The sequence below is a fragment of the Halichoerus grypus genome, chromosome 1 (assembly GCF_964656455.1).
Source record: "Halichoerus grypus chromosome 1, mHalGry1.hap1.1, whole genome shotgun sequence".
NCBI classification, from domain to species: Eukaryota; Metazoa; Chordata; class Mammalia; order Carnivora; family Phocidae; genus Halichoerus; species Halichoerus grypus.
Window position 1 is genome coordinate 152,123,223 of NC_135712.1, and position 24,856 is coordinate 152,148,078.

Genomic DNA, 24,856 nt, shown 5'->3' on the forward strand with positions numbered 1-24,856 from the left:
ACTGTGTTCTGGGGACTTAAAAGAAGCAGTGTGTATTCTGCCTAAAGGGAGGGGAGCAAGAAAGGCTTCCTAGAAGAAGGAGGTGATGTCAGGCTGCTAAGCTGGAAGGACAGGAAAACAGTTGCTAGGTGGGCCAGGAGACCATCCAGGGAAGAATGAAGAACATGAACAAAAATGTGGGCACAAGCAAGCCTGGCAACACGTGAGCACTAGGGGAAGGGCATTCAATATGTCAGGAACAAAGAAACAGAGGAGAGAGAACAAAGAGGAAGAGGGGATCGAACTTGTTAGCAACAATCAGCATGAAAGGAATACAAAGGAGTTTACATTTTATCTTTCAATCCAAATAGGAAACCATTGAAATTTTGAGAAGGAAAAATATGCCTCTGAGTATTTTAGAACAGTGACTCCAACATGGAAAGGGAAAGGGAATTAGGAGACAGTGTTGGTGTCAGAAACACAAATTAGAAGTTGTTGCAGTATTTCAAGCAAAAGAATTTCTTTATTAAGACAGGTAGGGTTCAAGAGAAGGGTGCACATCCAAGCAATATTGAGGGAGAATCTATAGGACTTTAGTGACTAAGTGTGGTAGGAAATGGAACAATCAAGGATGATTCTTAGATTTCTAGTGGAGTGACTGGGTAGATAACTAGGTCATTGACCTCAATGGGAAATTCCAGAGTAAGGAGGGAAGGGCACAGGTTAAGGGAGAAAAGATTAGCCTTCAAGATATTCATTCATGTGAAGAGGACCAATATCCACCTGTATATATTTCATAGTCAACAAACATTTGTCAAGTGCCTATAATGCATCAGGCACTCTGTTAGGTCCCAGGAGCCAACATAAGTAAAAACAGTCACCAGCCCTTACTCTTAGATAGAGCATACAGTCAAATACGAATTGTTTGATTACAAACAAATACAATTGTTTGATTAATCAAACAATCACATAAACATAAAATTCAAACCATGAGAAGGGCTACATAGGGAACAAAGCTGGAATTATGAAGGCCTGTGAATGGGGGATCATACATGGTGGGTCAGGGAGGCACCTCTGTGAGAGCCGCCTGTGAGCTGGGTGTGCTAAGATAAGGAAGAGTTAAATACGTGAGGACTGGGGAAGAATTCTATGCAAAGGAGAAAGCGTAGGAAGGAGGTGGGAAAGAGCTCGAGTGGAAAGAACAGAGACACAGAGCAAGATGAGGCTGCACAGACTGGCAAGAGACAAATGGTGGAGTGGAGCCATCTGAAAGACTGTGACTTAGGCAAACAGGCCTTTGAAATATTGAAGGGCTTTTAACAAAGACTGAGATGATTAAAGGTCACTTCAGTTTAGTGTAAAAATGAACTGAGGGTGACAAAAGTGAATCAGGAAAAGACCAATTTGGAATTTTTTGGATAATCAGGCAAGACACAGCTATGACTTAGTGGTTGCATTGGAAATAGGGCAAAGTGGGTGGATTTAAGAGCTATTTTGAAGATAATGGTGGCTAGGATAAGATATGGTATACAAGATAGGTATAGTCAAGGAAGACATGTACAAGTCCTGGCTTAAATTTATTGACTAGAATAGGGAATTAGAGGAACACCACATTTGAAATTAAAAATTATGAGTTCACTCTTGGACATGTTATATGCTTGGGGACTCTTGAAACCATCCAAGGAGAAAAGTTTGTTAATAAGTAGGCTGTGAGGATCTGGGGATCTGAAGAAACATATAGACTAGATATGTAAATGTGAGAGTGGCCTCTACATAGCTGGTCACTGAAGATTTGAATGTAGATGATTATGAATAGAGTGAGGAGAGAAGGCATGAGTGAAACCATTTAATCATTTTGTATCAGAGGATGAGCAAGGGAAAAAGAGAAAGAACTTCCACAGAGGTTGAATGAAAACCAAAAGAGTATTGTGTCACAGAAGCCAAGGTAAAAGTGTTCCAAGAATAATAGAGTAGTTCGCCATGTTGACTTCTGCTGAGAAGACCCATAAGGTAAGCACAGAAAGTGTCACTAGATTTAGTGATATGGAGGTCTCTGGGGGTCCTAGCCAGACTTATTATGGTGGGGGCCAGATTAGTGAGCTGAGAAGTGTGGGTGGGAGTTGGAAAATGGAGAGAGCAAGCACAAGAAATGCTCTGGAAAAGTCTGTACATGAAGGAGCGAGGAAAAATGGGGCTGTGGTTGCAGAAGGAAGTGGGTTCAAAGATAATTTGAGAAAGGTGTTTCTTATTTTAATTTTTCAGTCAGAGAAATTTGAGCATTTTCATTGTTACTGAGAAGGATTCATGGGAAAGGGAGAATTTAGGGTTCAGGAGCAGGAAGGAACAAAGGCCAGTGTGTGATTCCAGAGACAAAGAGAAAGGGTGAGAGTTGTGAGTCAAGAGAGTGTCTTTAAATGGATCTTGATCTGGGGAGTGAGTGTGGCTGCAGATGTGAATTTGGAATTGACAACAAAAGCCATGGTGGAAAGGGACAGGTGTCACGATGGAGCATGAAGAGTGAGAAGAGAATAGAGACCATGGGAGATTTCAATGTTTAAGGAGTGCATCAAAGAAAGGAGGCCCCACAGGAGACTGAGATACAATGCCCAGAGAGGTCCTGAGAGAGGGAGAGGGTCTAGAATCATGCAGTCCCTGCTCCCCTCACGTCTGGGTCACCAAAATAACCTTCCAACTAGTCTCCCAAATACTTAATCCCTAACCAAGTGTCTTGGAAGACAGGACCAGGGCAGGGGTGAGCAGAGCAAGAGTCAAGAGGAGTAGACACAGAAGAGGTGTTTGATGGGTAAAAACACGACAAGCCACCTGAGTCTCCATTTACCCCACCATTTGCTTGCTGTGTGACTTTGGGCAAGCCTTCTTTTTCTTTCCATTTCAGCTCTCTCATGTGTAAAATAAGGACAACATTTTCTTTAACAACCTCATAGGGTTGTCCTAAAAATTACATGAGTTACTGGCTGTGAGAGCGTTCCAAACTCTGCTAAATCACAACACAGGCATGAGGAGTTATTATTAATCTTGAATCGCTGTTGCTTCATGGCTCATCTTTTCTCAAATAGTTCTACTGGCTCCCTATCTTGGCTCCCAGCAAGGTAATGGATGGTTCTGTCACCACCCAAACACTATTGCCCTTTCCTTTTTAGGTCGTTCCAAATCTGAGTCACAGTTAAGCAAATGCAATGCATTTTGCAGGTAGACTTGGCAAGATGTGCTCCATTTGCTTTTTGGCCCAGTCCTTTAATTGCACTTGGAAGTAAACAGCACACTGTAGAACAAAGAGAAGAGTGTAATTTGGAAAAAGAGAGGAAAAGGGGAAATGAAGTGAATCTGGGCAGGGGTAAAAGTTACATCACACAAACTTAAAATAATTGGGAATATGGTTAGTTTCCCAAAGGCATTCAGAGCTTAAGCCTCCTTGCTAAGGACACTCCTGTGTCTGGGTTTTGTCACCTTCCATGATGTGACCCCAGCACTGGTCACCATGTCTTCCATGCACATCACGTAAATCTCCCCAATGCCCCGCAACGTGCCTATTACCGCCTCCGTGCGCTCCCTCATAAGATGCCTCCCAAGAACAGCCTCTCAGCCCCTTCTGCCTGCCCCAGCTACACCAGCCCAAGCCTCCCCTTACTCCGGAAGCCCAACCACCTATTCTGAATTTCTCCAGAACCCAGAGTCCAAACCACAGTTTAGCGCACCACTGAAGTCTCCCTCACTGCCATTACATGCGCACTGGTCTTTTCTAATATCTTTGACATTAAACAACTGTTATGTTCTGGCTGCTTTATACCCACTATCTTACTCAAGGTGCAGACATTTCCCAGTTTACACATGAGGAAATTAAGTCTGACAGAGCTAAACTGTTTGCCCAAAGTTGGCAAGTGTTGAGGCCTCCTGGGTATGACGGTAAAGTTCAGCCTCATATTTCCCCTGACCGGCAGGGTCCATCTCTTTGCCTTCCCTGTGGTGCTTTCCGCAGCACCAGTTACTGAGGAGGTGTCTAGGATCAGGGAAAGAAGATGCCAAGGTAAAAAAAAAAAAAAAAAAGCTGTTGAGAGGAAGACAAGAGGACCCCAAAAATCGATACTCTATTTCCAGTATCTCTCAATTACAGAGCATGCCAACCACATTCCAGTCCCTCACACCATAATACTAAACCAGAGTCTCAAATAGCTCTGGGGGAAATGAAGATTTTCTTCTTCTATTCACCATTAAATAATATTTAATTGGCTAATATTTCAAATGTTATTTTAATCAGAGCAGACTGTGATTTTCACAACATTTTAAACAGAACAATACTTTCTGTATCTTAGCACTTTAGCCTACCGGAGTGTTATTTGTGTTACTGTGAACTAATATATGCAAATTCACCACAATTAGCCAACACCATGGTAATTTTATGCCTTTTGTGTTCAATTTCTGTTGCATATGCTCATCAAGGAGATTGAAGGTTTACTGATGAAGCAAAATTCATTACCTGCCTTTGGATTTAAGTGCATCAAATTTAAAGAAATGTTTTCAAATCCTGATGGCATTCCATTTCTGGCTTACTTCTCAGAGAGAAATAAATGTGCTATTTTTTACTTCTTCTTCCTTGAGCTGGGACTGGCAGATTCTCTGGTCAAAAAGTCATGGTTTCAGTAGGAACATAAGCCCCTGAGAGCTGACAGAGTCTTCAAACCCTCAAGGGGATCCCTTCTATTTGCTTGACTGAACTCAACTGCTGCATGGTTCCCCTGAATCTTGCTTTTTCATCAAGCATGAGGACAAGTGTGCAGCTGTGGTAGATTGTCTGCACTGATGGCATCCCAGTATACATGTGCCACTCCTCCCAGTAAGGAGTCTACTTCCCCTAACCTTGAATCTGGCCCTGGCACTTGTTTCAACTAATAGAATATGGGAAACACGGTGTTGTACAAATTCTAGAGTCAGGCCTTAGGAGACCTGACAGTTTCCATTTTTACTCTTTGAGAATCCAGAAACTATGTAGAAATATGATGAGGGCCCATCTGGAGATTGAGACCTAGCCAGCTGCCAGCCATTCTAGACACCTGAACTGTCAGCCCCAGACATGTCAGCAAAGCCATCTTGGACATTCTAGCTCCAGCCAAACTCCCCGTTGAATGCAGACACAGGATTGACCCCAGCCAACATCATGTAGAGCAGGAGAACCCCCCAGCTGCGTTCAGCCAGTCCACAAAATCATAAGAAAATAAATGGTTAAGTATCATGGTGGTTGCCTGAGGATGGGGGAAGGAGAAAATGGGAACTTGCTGTTCTATGGGTATAAAGTTACAGTTATATAAGATAAATAAATTCTAGAGACTTGCCATACAACATAGGGCCTATGGTTAATAACACAGTGTCGTGCACTTAAAAATTTGTTAAGAGGATGATGTCATCTTAAGTGTTTTCACAAAAACAACAACAAAAAGCAAAGAGACACAAGGAAACTAAACTTTTGGATATGTTTACTACCTTGATTGTGGTAGTGATGGTATCATGGGTGCATGATATGTCCAAACTCATCAAATTGTAGATATTCAATATGTTTTTTATATATTAATTACACCTCCATAAAACTAAAAAGAAAGAAAGAAAGAAGAAAAGGAAAGGAAAAAGGAAAGGAAAGGAAAGAAAAGAAAAAAGAAAAGGAAAGGAAAGAAAAAAGAAAAGGAAAGGAAAGGAAAGAAAAGAAAAGAAAAGCAATGGTGGTGTTTTAAGCCACTTCATCTGGGGCTGGTTTGTTACACAGCAATAGCTAACTGATATAGCAGCTAAGGGAAGGCAGATGCAACAGGATCCCTGATCATCACCACTGTTATTGGGTACAGAATGGACAGTCTCTGCTTCTTCCTTGCACAAAACTTTCACCTCCAACCAAACCTCATCCATTGCCTCCAAAACCTGCTTTGTTTGACCTGCAAGACACATCGTGGATCCTACTCATGTGGTCTTCTCTGTATTGTTGTTGTTGTTGATGATATTGTTGTTGTTGTTGTTTACTCTTTTCCTCCCTCCTTCCTCTCTCCAGTGGGATTAACCCCTCTACTCCTTTAGGCTACTTCTGAACTCTGTACCTATTTTAATTACTTCTTGGGTCATTGTATAGTTAAGCTATGTGTTGCATTCATCTGCCTCTTCCATTTGTCCATGCTGTTATTTTTAGTTCCACATTTTCAGTTTAAGAGCTGGCATAGAGTCAGCTCTTGATTCATGATTGTTGAATGAATAAATCAATGCATCCTACTCTGCACCTTTTCCCTCACCTGGCCTCCCTCTGCTTATCAGCATCCTATATTTCATTTTCTCACAAGATCTTTCCTGGCTCCTCTGACCACAGTAACCTCTTATCCTGGAGCTTATTTTATGTATATGTATGACTCACTTAAAAATTAAATATTAAAATACTGTTTACCATACCTGGTTCAGTCACATAAACTCTCCCATTTAGCCTTCACAGTCACCAGGCAACAAGGCTCAGTCCTTCTTCCTATAAGGCCACCTCTGTTCTTCCCACTGCTGGCAACCCTACCATGTAAGGGAGTTGCTAATCTAACTGATCAGAGCCCACATCATTCATTTGGCATGTTACTGTGTTGCAAATGGGGATCCCAGGCTCAGTCCTTTCCTCCTTCCTCCTGTCTTAGCCTGGTCCCTGGGGTAGACCTGCCCAGTCCACCTCTTTCTTCCATCAAACATGCCAGAGATGGATGGGTGGACCACTTGAAGGCTTACACCTCCCTCTATAGGTATACCTCAGTGAGTGGGACTCAAGATTTAGATTTTATAGAGTGGGTGAGGGAAGGATAAGTGAAAGTCCCCACATATCCCAGCCCAGGTCCCAGCCATATTCTTTATCCAGCTTATATCAAAGAGCCCTACTGTGGTAAGCAGCTTCTAAGATGGCCCCCAATGATGTCCACTGCTTAGCATTTACACTATGATGTAATCCCCTCCCAGTGAGGATGGTTTGTCTTAATGATGACTTGCCACTAGCCAGCAGCAAATGGCAAAGGTGATAAGATGCTACTTCCATGATTAGGCTACATAAGTGTTACATCCATCTTGCTAACAGACTCTGCCCTTTGGTGGCTTTGATGAAGCCAGCTGCCATATTGGAGAAGTCCATGTGACAAGGAAGTGAGGGTGACTTCGGGCCAGCAGCCAGCAAGGAACTGAGGCTCTCAGTCTAACAGCATATAAGAAGCTGAATCCTGCCATCAGCCATGTAAGGTGAGCCAAGCAGACCCCTGCCAGCCAAACCTTCAGATGAGAACCCAGCCTTGGTCAGCCCTTTGATCATAGCCTCATGAAAGACCATGAAACAGGGGACCCAGCTAAACCAAAGCCCAAATTTCCAACCCACAGAAACTGTGAGATAATAGATGTGTGCTGTATTAGGCCACTAAGCAATATACAATCAATGCAACTACATTGAGGGTTTGAGGTACCTGCTTAGAAATCAGTAAAGTACTACTTTGATTCTCATTGTGCTATTTCGGGTATACCTTCCTTGAGATGGTATGAGGGCTACCCCAGTGGATATGGTTTAATAGGAAAGGTAGGATTTGGCCATGCATTGATCCTAATATTTTCAAAATCACTCCCTAATCTATGACAGTATTATTAGTATCCCCATTTTAAAACTAAGCAAATTGAGGATCACATAGGTTGGTATTTGCTCAAATTTCTCACTTCTACCAGTCTTCTAACTCCAAATACAGTGCTCCTTCCCCTCCGATATGGTTGCAGCATTGTACTGTTGCTGCAGAATCTTTAAGCAAAGCTCCGGTTTCATTAATTATGCTATAAGCAGTCTGAGAGCAGGGACTCCATCAGGCATGTCTCTGTCCTCAGCAGCAGCACACAGGTGGCGCGGGGTGACACTAAGGTAGATAGATGTCTGCAGTTGCCTTTCTAGCACCCCACAACCCAGGCACACCTCTCCAGTGCCACCCAGCAATACCTTTTACGGGAATACTTCAGTCGCCATCCAAGTAAAGCAGTTCTGATTGGAGCTGTTTTGTGAACGTGCAATGATCCCGCTATTTAACCGAGATTGTTTTATAGTATTAATAAAATTGAGTGTTCTGGGAAATGCCTTTTAAGTGAACCAGGTCTAAGTCCAAGGTTCTAGAAAGCTTTTAGTTTAAATGCAAACTCACTAGAAATGTTAGACATGCCAGCATTAAGGAGACACCCAGCAGAATACAGAGGATCTGGAAAGCCGAGTTCCCCTGGCCCGTGCCTCCCTGGGGTCCATTTAGCCAGTAGAGATAGACAAGGTTCAAAGCCTAAGGTCCAAGAGGAGGCACAGACATGGTGGAAAGCAAAGGCGAAAATGGAAGGTAACTACTGCTTACCCGCTGTTGGATTCAACTCAAGAAAGGCTACAAGGTGAAAAGAGGAAGAACTGGGATTAAAACAATGAGTTTGAGGGGTGCCTGAGTGGCGCAGTCTGCTGAGCATCGGACTCTCGGGTTCGGCTCAGGTCATCTCGTGGGCTGTGAGATCGAACCCTGCATCGGGCTCTGCACTCGGCGTGGTCTGCCTGGCATTCTCTCTCTCTGCCCTCCCCCCACTCGTGTGCTCGCGCTCTCGCCCGCGTGCTCTCTCCATCAAATAAATAAATCTTTTAAAAATTGAGTTTGACACTCAGCGATCTGTGACTAGCTGTGACCGTGGGCAAGTCACTCTTCTCTGTGAATTCCGTGGCGTTGCTAGCACTTACCCCACAGAGCTGCTGTGGAAAACAAGCCAGGAGAGGTGGCCAGAGTGTTTTGGGACTGGTGAGAAGCTATACGTATGTGAGGTATTGTTATCACCCGGAGCAGCAGCTGCTGCTATTGCTGTAGTGATCAAAATAGCAGCAATAAAATAAGGTAATACTCCTTAGTGGGACACTTTGGATTTCCCCCACAAGTAACGGATACTCTCTGATTTAACACCGCTTCCGAAGCATTAGACATGAGGATGCATCAAGTTCCAGTCACGATACGGAAATCACACCAGCATTCTCACTGGGTAATATTATTGTAAAGAACTGTTATCTTAATATAAAATTGGTAATGAGGTGACTGAGGTAGCAAGTGCAGGAAGCGGGTGACTCACCTTCCTCATTGGCCTGAGACTGCGCTGGTAGCCGGGAAATGGCGTTTTTAGTACTCCAAAACCCAGGATCACCGGGGCCAGGCGGTCGCCCTGTCAACTACTAGGGATGGAGCAACACAGGAGAAATGTTGGAATTGTTAAAACTCCGCGAAGTTTGGAGGAGGAGCCCCACAGAGATGGGGCCCAGGCCCCTGAGGAGGCAACGCCCCCTGGCTGGCGCTGGTGTCTCCAAGGGGGTACCGTGATGCTGGCTCTGAGCACCGGCAAAGCTACTCTCTGCATTCAGCTGAGGCTACGGGGAGGAGCTAGCGCTGCGGGGGAGGGGAGGCGTTGCTGGGGCGCTGCTCGCCCCCAGCAGGAAACAACAGCGAACAAACCCTTTCTCCCTCTTCTGCCCCCTACTGGCAAAGCTTAGCAGGGAGCCAGCTGGCAAGGCAGAAATGGGGTTTGCTGAGTCCCCAGCGTCGCCAAGCGGAGTGCAGAATATGGGCTTCAGAGCTGAGGGTCCTCAGCTTAGTAACTGGCACAGCGGCTATCAAGCATACGTGGGGAAGAAAATGCCTCTGGTAACGGATTTCATCAAAGAACTTGCCTTTTTCAGAATTCTCACCAAGCTCCTGAGTCTAGTCCATGTGGGAGCTCCGGACGAAGGGAATTCCTACAAGGCCCTATTCTCTTGGCTCCTGCATTGTGACCCAGTGACATATCTGTCCCCTCCCCAGCACAGTGACACCACCCGGGAACAGTCCAGGGTGCCAGATGCCGCCGCAGCCGACCTGACACCGGGTTCGAGTCTTGTGGCCTTCTCCTGGGGAGCCATGTTGCCTGCTTTGCAAACTTTTCGACAGCTGGGCTGTGAGGAGAATTAAGCAGCTTTAAAAATTGATGTGGGTCATTATTCTTTCATGAGCCACCGCTACCCAACAGCACAAGGCCAAAGGCATGCCCGTGGGAATCGCTGCGCCACTCGGCTCCATTCCTAGCGGATTTGAGCCTTTAAAAGAGGGTTTAGAGAGGGCCCCGCAGATACTACACATGGCTCTCGCCACCAAAGGAGGCACCATGTGACAACAGCAGCAAACGTGGGCCCGGTCACGTGGCTCAGCGCGGCCAGCAGCAGGCCGGCGCCCTCCTCCGCTCACACCCCCGCAAACACCTGTGCCGGTCGCCGCGGCTCCAAGCGGGTGGCACAGCTCACAGCTGCAGCTCCATCTGGGTCCCCGCTGCCCTGACGCATGCACATCCGCCTTCCAGGGCTTCTCATCCACTGCTTTCCCGGTAGCACATTACTGGACCTTCTCCCACCCTGTGTTTCTTCCCCTTCTCTCTCTCTTCTTTTCTCCTTGTCCTCCGTTCCTGCCTCCGTCAGTCCACTGTTCCCTTTCTTGTGGGTCCAGTCCCTTCCCGTCTGTCTGTTGCACTACCTCTCTCTTTTCCCTGTCTGCGTGTGGACGTTCTGTCCACATTTCTCTGCGCATGCATGCACAAGTGTGTGTGTGTGTGTGTGTGTGTGTGCGCACGCGCTTCACTAATGCTTTCTACTCTTACGGCTTCTGTGCCTCCCCTTGGTCACCACTTTCAGCTCGTCTCTCTGGATAGAAGAAGAAAGTGCCCGTTTTCCCTGGCATAAGAGGGAGTCAGTTTTATTCCCTTGCTCCCTCTGCCAATGAAAAGAGAAAGTGGGGCAAAAACGAGTTCAATTCAGGACCCAAGTATAGAGTCCCAACCATGTGCTAAACAATTAAGCACAGATGCATAGTTCAGTCCAACACTATTTACTATGCACCAGGCCACATGCTCACTCATCACTAGGGACTTGAAGAGGAATCACAGGGGGAGGATGTGCCACAGATCCCACGGTCTGGTGAGGGAAGCATCTCTGTGAAAGATGCTACAAAACGACATCTACACCAGGCTGGGGAAGGGGTTAATCAAGAAAGGCTTCCTGGAGGAGGTGATGCTGAATTTTGAGAAATACGTAGATGGTAACCAGATGGAGAAATGAGAGAAGGGCATCCAAGACAGAAGGCGCATCACAAGCAACAGCATGGAGGCAAAAAACAAACAACGCAGCTAGGGTGTGTAGGCGCCTGCAGGCAGCGTGGGGCTACCCAAGCACGAGGACTAGTGCAGGTGGAAAAGCCAGAGAGTTGGGAAGCGGCTGGGTCATGCAAGGCCTCACAGGCCAGGATGAGGGGATCCTGCCAGTGCCCTCAGCACTCCCTGCTCCCCAGACAGCTTCTTCCTACATGCACCTGCACTCTCTTGCCTGGAGGCAGCCTCTGGCCAGTGGAGCTTGCTGGGCCCCTATGTAGGGCAGCCCTCGGTGTCAGATAATTAACACTCCTGGGAGCAAATGCAGCCAATGACCAGTGGGAGTTTCTGGAGAAAACCTGGGTTTATAACTCCATTCATGGGTAATTCTGAGGCACTTTCTACAGTCTCTCAAGGACTCTGCGGGGTTGAGCTCCAGTCATCCCTGGTGGTCATCTGCTCCCTGGCACACCTTGTATTGCCTGCCTTTCCTTCCCTATCTGTGGTCCCCACCCTGTCTTGTGTTCCCTTCAGCTTTCAAATAAACTCCTGAGTCAGACTGATGCAGTCTCCTAAGGGCATGAGGAGACCCATAAAAGCCTCTAAGAGGAGTGGCACAGTCAGATTTGCATTCTAGGACACTCAGGTAACTGGTTTGGAGTAGATAACAGGCTGCTACAATAACCTATCCTAGAGATGAGGAGGACCGCCCTGGGACACCCACGGCAGGGAGGAGAGTAAGGGAGAGATGCAGAATACAGAGAAGAAGCGCTCGGTTTGACAAGTCTCAAGCCCTTAAGGAAGTTAACACACTTTCATAATGCAGTGTGACGAAAACCAAGAAAAGGTGAGATCTGCACCAAGGAGACTCAGAGCAAGCTGCCTTATGTAGAAGTGGCCAGGAAGGAGGAAGCAAAACCACCCTAGGGATGGTAATGCCCAGATGAGCTGTGAAGAATGAGCTAGATCCTAGCAGCGTAAGGGGGTGGGAGGGATTTGGGGCAAGGTAGGTGTGACTGCTCAGGATCCACAAGTAGTCAGGATGGTTGGGGCATAGAACAAAGAGTGGGGAGACCCTGGTGAGGGAGGAAGGCACATGCCACAGGACCCCCTCCCTAGCTGTTCTATTCATCTGAGTCCAAGCCTGCCCTGGACTCTATCTCGGCACAGGCAGGGTTGAATGAGGGTTGAGTGCCAGGAAGCCACAGGCCAAACCACCAGAGAGGCCTAAGAGTCTCCACTGCCTGCGTGGGGAGGTGTGTACATGTCTGCCATGCCGAATCCTCCCCACATCAGAGCCTGCCACCCAGCCAGTGGAGACGGCTCCATCCCCCAGTTTGTGGGGGACAAGTCTGCCAATAGATGTCAGGGAAGTTCCCAGAGCTCTTGACAGAGGTGAGGACAGGAGTCTACAGGGGAAAGCTGCGTAGTCTAAAATGTTCAGACACGCAAACAATGAATCATGGAACACTACATCAAAAACTAATGGTGACTAACATAACATAATAAAATAAAATTTTTAAAAAATGTTCAGACAAACATATAAAACTCCTGTCCACCAAACCTTCCCTCAGGGTGGCTAAAATAGAGCAAAACTGATTTGTTGATTTGTCTCTCATCATTTCTTTGCTCAGCTTCTATGGAGGTGATGTAATGGACTGAGATGGCCAGTAAAGGGGAAAGCAAAGAGAAAGTTAGCTGTCAGGTGGGTCAAGGGTACAGAAACCATCCCCTAGAGGAAATTCCACAGGTTCATTGTCCTCCATTGGTGTTCTAGCAAATGGCTCTTCACACTCTCACCGGACTTAGAAAACTTGCTTCTGAGAAGCAAGGAATACTGAGAAAGGAAGGAACTAACATCTGTTGACACCTTACCACACTAACAAAATGGGGCTTATTCTTTTGGGTTTATAGATGCAGAAACTGCCCCGGAGAGGTTCAAGAACTTGTCTTAGGCCAGTAGCAGTAGAATTCACTCACACCTGGTTGATTCCATTCTTCAATATTGTTTTTACCTAGAAGAATCAATTTGACTTGCTTTGGGTTTGGAACATTCTTGACTATCTTTCCCACCTTGTTTAAAATGGCTTGTATAAACCAGCTGATTGTTTAGTGGATTTTACAATTTTTAAAAAGTCTTTTTTTTTTTCTAAAAATAAGTTTTAAGTACCTCAAGTGGTCTTCCCTACTTTGAAAGGAAAACCTGTAGGGAGATATATTTAGGTATATGGTGGTATCTCCTAATGTCCTCCAATAGTAGAATCTTCTAGGAATTTGTTTTAAACTCCTCATTCTCCTTCCTGGAATATTCTAAGAAAACTGTGGGCTTTGGAGTAAGACTTGGATAAGATACTGGCTGTGGTACTTAATAACTGTGAGAGACATGGGACAAGTCACTTACCCACTCATGTGTAATTCTAGTACTTTAGAAGATTTGTTACAAGAATTAAATACAATGGCATAAGTATGGTGCTTGGCACATAGGTGACAATCCACCAATCCCTTCCTGGCCCCCTCCTTCTTCCCAGACAACTTTGCCCTCCCTGGACAACGTTATCACTTCCATTAGCCGGCAACCTCCAAACAAAGATGACACATGTCTTCATTGACTTGTCCATGAATTTAAGATCTTGGCTCAATCCCCTGTTCCACTCTGTGCCTAAATGTGTCTAGAAGGTGTTTCCTTAAATTCTATTTGATTGACCTAATATTGGTTGGGTGGCAGAAAAGAAAAGCAGATGTCAGCCTGAGTGGGTGGGAGGGAGACTACCTCTTTGCCGAGAATTGTTGTGCATCCCTGGGGCCATACAAAAAAAGTACAAGATCAGGTAATAAGCTTGTTTTGGCTTCAAAGAGAAAATGAATCACATAATTTTGTACCAAACAGTAAAATCTAATAGAGAAAGTTTAATTTAGGTGATTGGTTAAATACTGTTTGATTAAGTAATATAAATAAGTTGGGTCAAAGAAAATGAAGTTGTCCACAGAGGTGCACTAGCCTTGGAGAGGTGGGGTGGGAATACTGGTCGTGCCCTGGTGAGCTGGAGGGTTAGGGTGCACTCCAGAGGACGGAGCCCTGTCAGGGTGGGGCTGCTCATGGACACCGCAAACTTGGGGGGAAGCTTTGAGACCCATTTGAACCCAGATAACTTCCCCCAAAAACTAGCCAAAAATTAGGAACCTAGCAGCTTGCAGGCCATAGTCAAATGGGCCACTATGTCACATGCATTCCTGGCTATCCCACTTTCTCAGACCTCACAAACTCCCAAATTGACTCGAGATCAGAAAGATGAGGAAGAGCAGTGATTGCAAGTACCTCTATCACTGTCTTTTCATCAGCAATACCTAAATACATAGGCTTTCCTGTTCTCAGCCTAAATCAGCTGGACCATGCAGGCAGGCTGGGGGGGGGGGGGGAGCATCTGAGCCTATCTACAAATCAAGCTAACCTCCAGACTGTTCCCCATCATCTCCTGCATTGCCTGTGCCCCTCTCAGAGGCAGCTCTGGCACGCATGTCTTAGGCTGCCAAGCCAATCCTTCAAAGTACCTTCGAAATCATTTTATTTATACATTTGTTTTTTAGAGAGGGAGAGAGAGGTGGAGGGGGGCCACACCCAGCATGGAGCCCAACGTGGGGCTCGATCTCACCACCCTGAGATCATAACCTGAGCTGAAATCAAGAGTCAGACGCTTAACCGACTGAGCCTCCCATGGCTCCCCACTTCTAAATCATTTTAAACTAACACCTAGGAAATTCAATATCAGAGAGCCAGAAGAACACCACTGTGGGAACCTGTGGGAACCAGAGAGACAGGAGTTCAAATCTCAACCCAGGACCTTCCTGGCTTATAACCTTAGGCAAGTCGTTTAACCTTCATGTGACCAACTGTCCCTGTTTGCCCAGGAGGGATGGGGTTCCTGGGACCCAGGACTTTGGGTGATTGCTAAAACTGGAAGAATCCTAGGAAAACTGGATGAGTTAGTCACCTTACTTAAACTCAGAGCTTCTGTTTGCTTAATCTGCATGTCGACTGTGAAGGGAAAGGGCCCTGTTTTTGCCAACAGCACTCTGTAAATCCTGTTACGTTCTCCAAAAGACGAGTCCTTGCTTTAAAAAGCAAATCAAGGGGCACCTGGGTGGCTCAGTCGGTTAAGCAGCTGCCTTCGGCTCAGGTCATGATCCCAGGGTCCTGGGATCGAGTCCCGCATCGGGCTCCCTGCTCTGCGGGGAGCCTGCTTCTCCCTCTCCCTCTGCCTGCTTCTCTGCCTACTTGTGTTCTCTCTCTATCTCTCTGTCAAATAAATAAATAAAATCTTTAAAAAAAATAAAAAAATAAAAATAAAAAAAATAAAAAGCAAATCAAGAATAATGAGAGAAAAGAAAAATGAGCAGGAAGGCAATAGAGATAATGGGGGGAAAGGAGAACAATGAGGACGGGAGAAGAGCAGAGGGGGCAACCACAGCCAGCAGAGCCCATTATCAGTGGGCCTGCCTCAGCCCTGCAGGAATCCAGTGTGGCCATGATCTGCAAAGCATGTGGCAGAGTGACAGAATGAAAGCGGCTCCTTCTCTGGGCACTCAGCTCAGAAATCACCAGAAGCGATGCTCAGGGCACCGTCTGTTCTGAGGCCTTCTTTTCATCCTTCTCCCTAAATCCTGACACCTTCCCCCCACCAGCACCTGCTCCTGAGAGCCGGCAGGAGGGGGTGGGCTGCATCCTGTCGATTTTGCCAAACCTCCTGGAGTGGGGGCCATTGCGTTGACAACATCTAAGCCCACGTGTCCTTAGAGGTGACATCCACGCCGCCTGTTCTTGCTCCCTGCTTATGCCTGACAGGCATAAGTTTCTGCTATTACTGCTTAGTTGCCAGGCCCTGTCAAGTGGGGATTTCAGCTGCTTCCTTTTGGAAGAGACTTAATTGTTGCTGCTACCCAAGTGTCGAGTGCATCTCTCTATGCTGAAGGGCTACTGGGGAAACTGCACTTGTTCAAACATGAACGGGTTCCAGCTAAATGAGGTGCCTCAGCAGGGTTTCAGCAATCGGGAGGGCAGTTTTTGTTACCAGCCCAGGGGTGGAGAGGTCCCCTAACTTGGGCTCTGCATGTCAAGAATTTCAGTGACAATGCTAGCAGGGATCTGGGAAAAGTCACTGGACCAGCAATGGAGAGACCAAAGTTCTAGTCCTAGCTCTGTCTCCACATGGCTGTGTGACCTTAGCTAAGTCCCTGAAACTCCCTCTAAAGGTTCATCATCTATACAGTGAAGATAAGGATACAAAACACTATCCTGTATAGTGTGCAGCCTTTTTGTGGGAAAAGGGTATTAAATAAGTTTATAGACACTAAGACAGTTTTGATAATATAAGGTAGCCAGAAATCAGAAGCAATCCAGTAGGATTAGAATCAATAAATTGTGGTACACTCACACAGTGGACTACTACATGGAAATTCTTAAAGAACAAGCTACTGCAATATACAACTCACATGGATGAATTTTACTGACAAAATAATAGATCAAGGAAGTCAGATGCTCAAGACTACAGATTGTATGATTCCATTTATATAAAGTTCAAGAACAGGAAAAGTAATCTATGGTGATAGAAATGAGAATAGTGGTCACTTAGGGTAGAGACAAGGACTGACAGGGAAGTGGCAAAAGGAACATTCTACGTTGTTGAAAATGTTCTATATCTTGATCTGGGTAGTGGCCACATGGACATCCACATACTTAAAAATACCTACAGTTTCCTACTTCATTTCAGGGCACTTCAGCGTATGTCCTGTAATACTTCAATTTGAAAGAAAAGTAGAAAAGATCAAACAGATACCTGAATCACTCCCCTAGCTAGAATTCATAGAACTTTGTTCAATGCTGATTCATCCTTCTCCCTGACCTCAATTATTCTTGAAAATTAAAAGTGCAAAGCATACAGCATTTCAAAATAGGAGGCAGTGCCATCCACTATTTAAAAGCAAAATGCACACGTGTATTTACACACAAATGGCAAAAGATGCTGCCAACCCTTGGCTACTAATAGAGATGAAAATCTCTAAATGATCTACTGCCAGGTTTGATCATGCTGATTTGTTTCTGATCTGAGTGGAAGGAAAGCAGAGACTCTGCAGTAAGATGGAAAGTGCTGCCCGGTTTGACAGAGGGAAATATGATTAGAATGCACCAAGGCAGAAATAATGACTCACCTCCCCCCCAGGACCAGCCCACCCTTCCGCTGGTACCCACAACAAGCCTTGCATTGCTAACGACAGGGTGTTGGGAGGCCAGTGGCATCTCAAATCCATCCTGACTCATCATGCAGTCAGATAATATGCAACCTGAAAAGCCCAGACACTTCCAGAAGAATGGCTTGCACAGGCATGGAGCACAAACATCCCCACACTCCAGGAACTTAAAGGAATTCTCTCCTTAGATTAAGTTCCCTAGAAAAGCCTGGGAGAGAGACTTAGGGGGTGCAGTTTATTGAGAGGGTGCTCTGGAGAGAAACCAGTAGGGAGTGAGGAGCAGAGGGGTCAGGGGAAGAAAGAGTGTCTGTGCTCTCAGCTTGAGACAAGCTCCAGCCTGACCCCATGGAAAGCTCTAGAGCATGAATGGTGTTGCAGCTGGTTAATCATTCACTGCAGACTATTCCCTGGCAGGGCTGGGAAGGGTGGGCTCCTTCTCTACCAAATGAGGTGGCCACATCAGCAGAGGCAGTTTTCCAGAAGAGGGGCAGCTGTGAGCCATTAGCAGCAACACTCACAGAAATTTGGGAGGTGTTCACCTGTCCAGCAAGGGGATCTAGGCGGGGTGCCAGACTACCTTAAATACCCCCTCTATGATGACAACCCCAACTTCACATCTCTAGCCAGGTCTCTCCCCCCAGGTCCAGACTCATACATCCAATTGCCTGCCCGACATTTCCTTGTAATGTCTAATTGGCATCACAAACTCCATTTGAACCACACTGAGCTCCTGAGATTCACTCCGAAGCCAGGTCCCTTTGTGGTCTCTCCTTGGCCATAAATGCCTGACTCTACTCTTTCCAGCTTCTTGCTCCTGATTCCTCTCTTTCCCTCATTCTCCAGTCCAGCAGCAAATCCTTCTGGATCTACCTTCAAAATATAATCCAGAATTGGACGACTTCTCATTATTCCCATCATCACCATCCTGGTCCAAACCACTATTGTACCTTGCCTAGAATAATGCGGTAGCTTCCTGACTGGTCTCCTTGATCTAACTTTGTCCCCCTAAGGTCAATCCTTAACACAGCTGCTAGAGGGGTTCCTGTTAAGGAAATCGAATAATGGAATGGTACCACTTCTCTGTTCCACTGGTCCCCCCTCATGCAGAGAAAAGCCAAAGCCCTCACTATGACCCATAAAGGCCTGTGTGATCTGATGCCTTACCCCTCAGCCTGCTCCCCCCACCGCTGTCCAGCCAGCCACCCTGCCCTCCTGCTGTTCCTCAGACACACCAGGCGTAGTCCCTCTTCAAGGCCTTTGCCCTGCCTAGAATCCTCTTACCCAAGGCCCTTACCTCCTATAGCTCTCAACTTAAAAATCACCTCAGAAACAAATTCCCTCATCATCCCAAGCTCTCCCCCCTGACATTTCATATCCTCCTTTCTTGATTTAACTTTTTTATCCTCCGTATTTATCTCTATCTAAAATACTATATATTTTACTTATATTCTTGCATATGGTCTGTTTCTGCCATGAGGGTGGGGATCTTTGGGGCCTTTCCCCCCATTACTATAACCCTAGTGCCCAGGGCAGCGCCTGGCACAGAGGAAGCACCCCATAAATGTTGGTCGAGCAAGTGCATGAATGAATAAATGAATGAAATATAGAAATACATTTATACGTGAGTATATAAAATATGTGGAGGAACTATACCAATAGAATTATGAACATTTTTTATCTTAGTTTTCTACATGTTCCACAATCAAATTTTATAACATATATAATTTTAATGTTTATTTATAAGATTTTTTAAAATGTCCCTTCCCAGAAAAACTTCTTTTCTAATACTTCCACTGGTTAACCAGGAAATCCTACTCTCAAAAGAGCTCCTGGGAGCTGCTAAATATCAGAATAGCCTGCTTCACCCTCAGCTCTAGGGAATCCAGAGGGAGAGACGTGAGGTTGACAGGCCAGAGACATCCCTGGGGCAGAGAGAGTGATTCCTCTTCCAGAACCTTGTAGGAACCCCATCATCTAAGACCCTTGTTCTCACCATTGGCCTCATGTAGGAACATGTTAGAAAAGTAAATTCTTGGTCCTCACCCCAAACCATGGTTTAGCAAACCCTCTGGGTGATTCTGATATACCCCGAGCTTTGAGATCAATGCATCTAAGCCATTCAAAACAGGATTGCAGGCAGGAGCAGGGCGGTGGGAAACAATCTGGGGTCAGTAAGAGTGGAGGAGGATGAGGAGAGAGAAAGTAAGTGTTCTCCTTGGTTCAGGCAGGGAAAATAGGACAACAGCCAGAAATGTGATAAATCTGTCAAAAGTATGTGAAAACATCTTAAGAATCACCCCGATTCTGTGTTTGCTCACATTGTATACGCTGTGCCTGGCCTGGAGCCCAGAGGCATATTCAATATTTGTTGACTGAATTAAAGGGGAATATATGAATGAATTAGCCATATAAATTGTGTAACATAGCATGGTTTCATTTGTGCTATAAGAGTAAAAATTGCAAATTTTCCTTCAGGATTGGAAAAGAGAACCTCAGAAAACCTCTGAGAACTTATCTTGCCAAGTAACTCACCCCCAGGACATCCAAGCCCTTGGGACCTCTTCAAACTCCTTAGGCCTAAGTGCCTGTAGTTTAGGTTGCCAGATAAAATACAAGGCACTCAGTTAAATTTGAATTTCAGTTAAGCAAAGGATCATTTTTTATGCTATATCTCAGATATTGCATAGGACATACTTATACTAAAAAAATTATTCGTAGTTCACCTAAAATTCAAATTTAACTGGGTATTTTGCATTTTTATTTGCTAGATCTGGCAACTTTATTGTGGACTTACCTCTGTCTTTGGAGCAGGCCAAGAAAAGCCTCTTTATACCCACTCCTCTCATGGGTTCAGTGATGGGTTACCGGCTTCCGCTGCTCCTTCTTTGCCCCCAGAAATGTATAGGATCGTCTTCAAAGTCTCAAGGCTTTGCTCATTTGGATAACATGCTCTTGTGCTGCCATGCAGATTTGCTTTATTCTCTTTGCTTTCGCTCTTCGTTCTATCCCTACCTTCAGCCTCCGTCCTCCTTTTAACTCCATCTTGCCCTTTGAGACTCATTACCTCTCTGTGGAAAACTTTCTTGGAAAACACACACACACAGAGTCTGAGTTAAATTCTTCTCTTCATGTGTGCAAACACCTTTCCTAGGAATTAGCACCCTCAGGTGGGAAGCACCTATAGATGCGCCTGTCTCCCCAACCAGGCACCAAAGCCCTCAGCAGGACTGTGTTTGTTTGTGGCTCTTTGCCGTACTCTGTCCAGTACCTGGCTTCCAAAGAGTGTTGGATAAATAAATGAACAAGTGAATGCACAGAAACTTCTCAGGAAACAAAAAGGTGTCCAGCTCTTTGGAAAGCAATCAAGAACTAGGGGGCAAGAGGGGAGTCCTTGCATGTGTCTGCCTTAAAAATGTCTCTCCCCCAGGACCAGCCAGTGGCCTCGCAGCCACAGAGAGCACACATGTCCCTACATGGCAGCCCAGGGTCTAGCAAAGCAGTTGGCAGACAGGTATGACTTGGGTCATTCTCCCTGGCCAGTCAGACTGTGGACCAGGGGCCTGACAACCAATCTTGGCCACACCCATTGGCCAGCACTTTGCCAGGGCCCTCTCAGAAATGGTCTTGAACTACATGTGGCTTTTCTCCCCCGTTTCATATGTTCTCCAATTCACTCTACTAAATTTAGCCTAACTTGGTGCCCATTAAACTGGGAACCAAGATCTCGTCACTCTGCCTCATCTCAATCCCCAATCTGAGGGGCCATCTCTTTGTTGGATGGTAACTTTGGATTTCCCTCCTCATTGCTGCATGTGTCCTTCTAACACCTGCACTTCATGCTATTCCATGACATGCTCCCCAATAAAAGCTGAGGAGAACAATGAAAACAAAGCCCATCTGCAAGTGGAGAATTATACACTCAATTGCAACAGCAATACTAGATCACGGGCTGCATATACATCTAGTGCAGAAAACACACACACACACTTCTGAAACATTTATGCTAAGACTTAAAATGACTGGAGTTGAGTCATCCAGGGCAAGTGTCCCAGGACAGCTTTCAGCCTGGCTCCAATGTGTCAGCTCAGAGCCAGGGAAGGCAGCTTTCAGCACTCTCCAGGTAATACCCAGGACCGAAATATGTCTCAAGAGATAACAGAACAATCTGTGTGACTTCAGTATGAGGCTAGAGAATGCAGAGAAAATTTGCTTCCTCTTCGAAACTTTGAGTATTAATTCTAGCCTACAAGGAGGAGGAAGGGCATGGTTATCAGCAAACAGAATTATGCTTACCTTCTTTTGCATCTACCCTGTGCTTAGAATGGGGTGTCCATGAGATGGTCTCGCTGCCGAGGGTGGCTCATTGGGACTGAGGGAAATATCCTGCACTCTTTTTAAATGACAGGTTGTCCCCAAGATCAAGCAACATGACAGCCACTTCTTAGTCACATCTTTTTATCTCCAGACCCACCTGCTGATGCTCCACCATCTCTTCTGCCCTGGCATCATCTGCCTTTGTCTTTTCACCAGCTGATGTGTGCAAGCCATGTAAATCCAAAAGTCACTTGCTCTAAGATGCAGGACAAGAGGAGGTAAATCCAAGTGACACCATCGATGGCAAGATGTCTAGCACAACCCTCATAGCTCCGGGGTGCCAAAGATAGATGAGCTCAGGGAAGGGGACCAAAAGGGACCACAGACCTCAGGCCTCTGGCTGCAAGTCAACAGCTTCTGTCTCTCATAGTCATCCCATAGATTCTCAAGGATGGGCAGGGCCTAAAATGTGTAGGGAACTGACAGAGGAACTTACAGAAGGCTCCTTCTCTTCCTTACCCAAGTCTTGTTCAGAATGTGCAGAGGGGGAGCCTGGATAAGAGCCATGCACGCCCTGGCTTCCCACACTGGTCGGTTGAGAGGACCCCTGTAGAGCCCCTAAGGATCCTTCGGTTGTAGAAGTTCTTCCTTTCCTCTTCTCTGTATGACTTTAAGTCCCTAAAGGCCGTGGCTGCTAAAGAGCTTTACTGGCAACACTCATCCTTATTTGTGGGTCTTGAGAGAAAAATCTCTCAAGCCATGCCCTACCCTAAAATTGGGAATCTGCTGCCACTCTGGAGTGCTCCAAACCAGGCACAGGCCAAGGGCCTTCTCACAGAGGTTTCCTCTTCCAGTGGGAGCCAAAAGGAAGATTGGTATCACTGGCTGAGAAACGTAAACCTCCACAAACGACTCAACCCCCCCCCAAAGACAAGGGGCAGAGACATTTTTTTTCATCACTAATTAACACTAAAACTGCTTCAAATCTCTATTTCACTTTCATTCAGGGATGTGTTCTCCTTTTGTTCCAGATGTGGTAGAGGGAGGGTCAGTCTTCTCACAAAAACCAGTTTGTAGACTCTGGATGTCAGAGTTTCTAGAAAAGAGAAATGGTCACCGTCCCGTCATGCCCAGACAACCTCCACTATCCCTACTCTTTGTCATGTTCAGCAGTGTACAAGACACGCAGCTCACCAGCCCCCTCCCACCAGTCCACCAGGACAATAGCCTGTGGCTCCCTAAGGATGGGGGGGGCAGAAGGGGGGGCAAAATTCACCAAGCATTAATGATAGGCCAAGCAGTGCACTGCCTTCTTTACCCCTTTACCTTACTAAATACCACCACAACGCCAAGAAGTAAAATTTCTTGTCCCATTTTACAATGAGGATGGTAAGCCACAGAGGTCCAGCTGCCCCAGCTCACAGTGGCACCAGCTGGGTGTCTGAGGCGGCGTAAAGAGACCACTTTCTGGATGGCTCCCTCAATACTTGTTTTGTGATTTTCTAAAACTCACTTAAACTCCCTGTTGGAGCTATTCATATTATCAGTTTTCCTAAATTGGAATAATCTTGTCTGTTCATCCCCTCCCTGTCTCCTGTTCCCTCATCCTGTGGTGCTGCTGAATTAGATAATGTCTACAAAGCTCCCCAAGTTCCTTGAAGGCGAGTTTTGATAAACAGGAGTTATTAATCTTCAAAGCACCCAGAGTTTTGAATGAAGTTATAAAAATTATCATAAAGTCCTGCTGGGGTTTGATAATGAACAGAAGCGTTATTGAGACTTCAAATATTTCCTTTTCTTCCCAAGAGCAGAGGTGAACCCCTCTAGCTAGAATGGGCACTCATTCCAACACTAGTCCCCAGCTCTTCTCTCTTCCGAACTGAGGGAAGGTCAAGTGCCTCTTTCCACAGCCTTCTGCAGGGGATTCATAAAGATTCTGAGCAGCAGGTGCCCGAGGCTCCTGAGCAACACAGCTCCATCATTCTCTGGCTCTGACTACCCCCCACTGCGCCCAGTGCAGCTGAAATGATGCTGTGACTGCCCAACAGGAGAGAAGGTGCCACCGCTGAGGAGTCAAGACCCAGAAATTCAGTATTCAGAAGGTGTCTCGTTTCTCACCGCTCTGCCCTACTGACACTGACAGTGTGATTATCAGGGGCAAGCAGGACTCAAGCTGTGCCTCTCCTCTGAGACTCTGCTGAGCCTGGCAGAGGCAGAGAGAAGGGAGGAGGGAGCTGAGGAGACACTCCACCTCCTCCGTGGGATCTAGACAGCATGGCTGTTCTGGATATTTAAGTGCTGAGCCAGGAGCAGGAATGGAGGGAAGGGTGTGAGGCTCAATGGCAAAGTAGTCATCTCACTCTTGATGACCTCCTACCACACTGCATACCTCAGCCTTCAGCTTTGCTCTGGGTTCATAGTACGCCGATGGGGTTGGTGGTTACTGTCCTGTCCATGCACAGCCCGGTGCTCAGGACTGTGGTGGCTACAAAAGAGCCTGGCTCCTTGCCCCACTTTCAAGGTTCTGTCAAGCCAAACAAGACAATAAACTTGAGGTGAGCGTATGACTAATCGTCACAGGTCTTCAAAATCTTCAAAAGGTGTCCCGTTAGACTTGGTAGGTCTGACCTACCTGCACTAACCGCCACAATCTTATTTGCATAAAACCTCTCTGCCCTCCCAGGAAGAATGGCAAAGGGTAATTTTGAACTCTAGAACTCCAGAATGAAGACTCTTAAAAAGAGAGAAAGAACAAAAATGTCTTGTGTCGTTGAGAGAAATATAAAGAAGAGAGGGAATTTGTCTAGAGGGAAGAGAAACCTGCATTGAGGGGCCTGGGGTCTTTCCAAAACACTGGTTTAGGGTTGGTAGACAGGACCACTTTTGAGGGCAGTATTTGTAAATGTCCCCTGATCCCATCCCAGAGCAATTTGACCCAAGTTCCTTGAGCAAGGGAAAGCTATAAGAAAACCTAATGACCCAAGACTTTCCCTTTAAAAGCTACAACACAGAAGGGGAGTCAGTTCTTTGCCAAACATAGCCCAACTATGCCCTCTCTGGTCCCTACCAAATGAGGTCCCCAGAGGCCCTGTCCCAGAGATCTGTGCTCACAGTAGCTACAGGATTGCTGTTCCGGTCTCCAGTGAATGTGCTG

At 46.1% G+C, this 24,856-nt stretch overlaps 1 long non-coding RNA gene across 1 annotated transcript in view; it reads right to left on the bottom strand.

Moving 5' to 3' along the window:
• LOC144379993 (uncharacterized) overlaps nucleotides 1-24,177 on the bottom strand; it is a 45,092-nt gene extending 20,915 nt beyond the window's left edge. The window contains exons 1-2 of the long non-coding RNA XR_013443628.1: nucleotides 24,092-24,177; nucleotides 21,682-22,798 (exon numbers count right to left, since the gene is read on the bottom strand). This is a non-coding gene — a long non-coding RNA (uncharacterized LOC144379993). The remainder of the gene's footprint in view (nucleotides 1-21,681; nucleotides 22,799-24,091) is intronic.
• Between the last annotated feature and the right edge of the window lie 679 nt (nucleotides 24,178-24,856).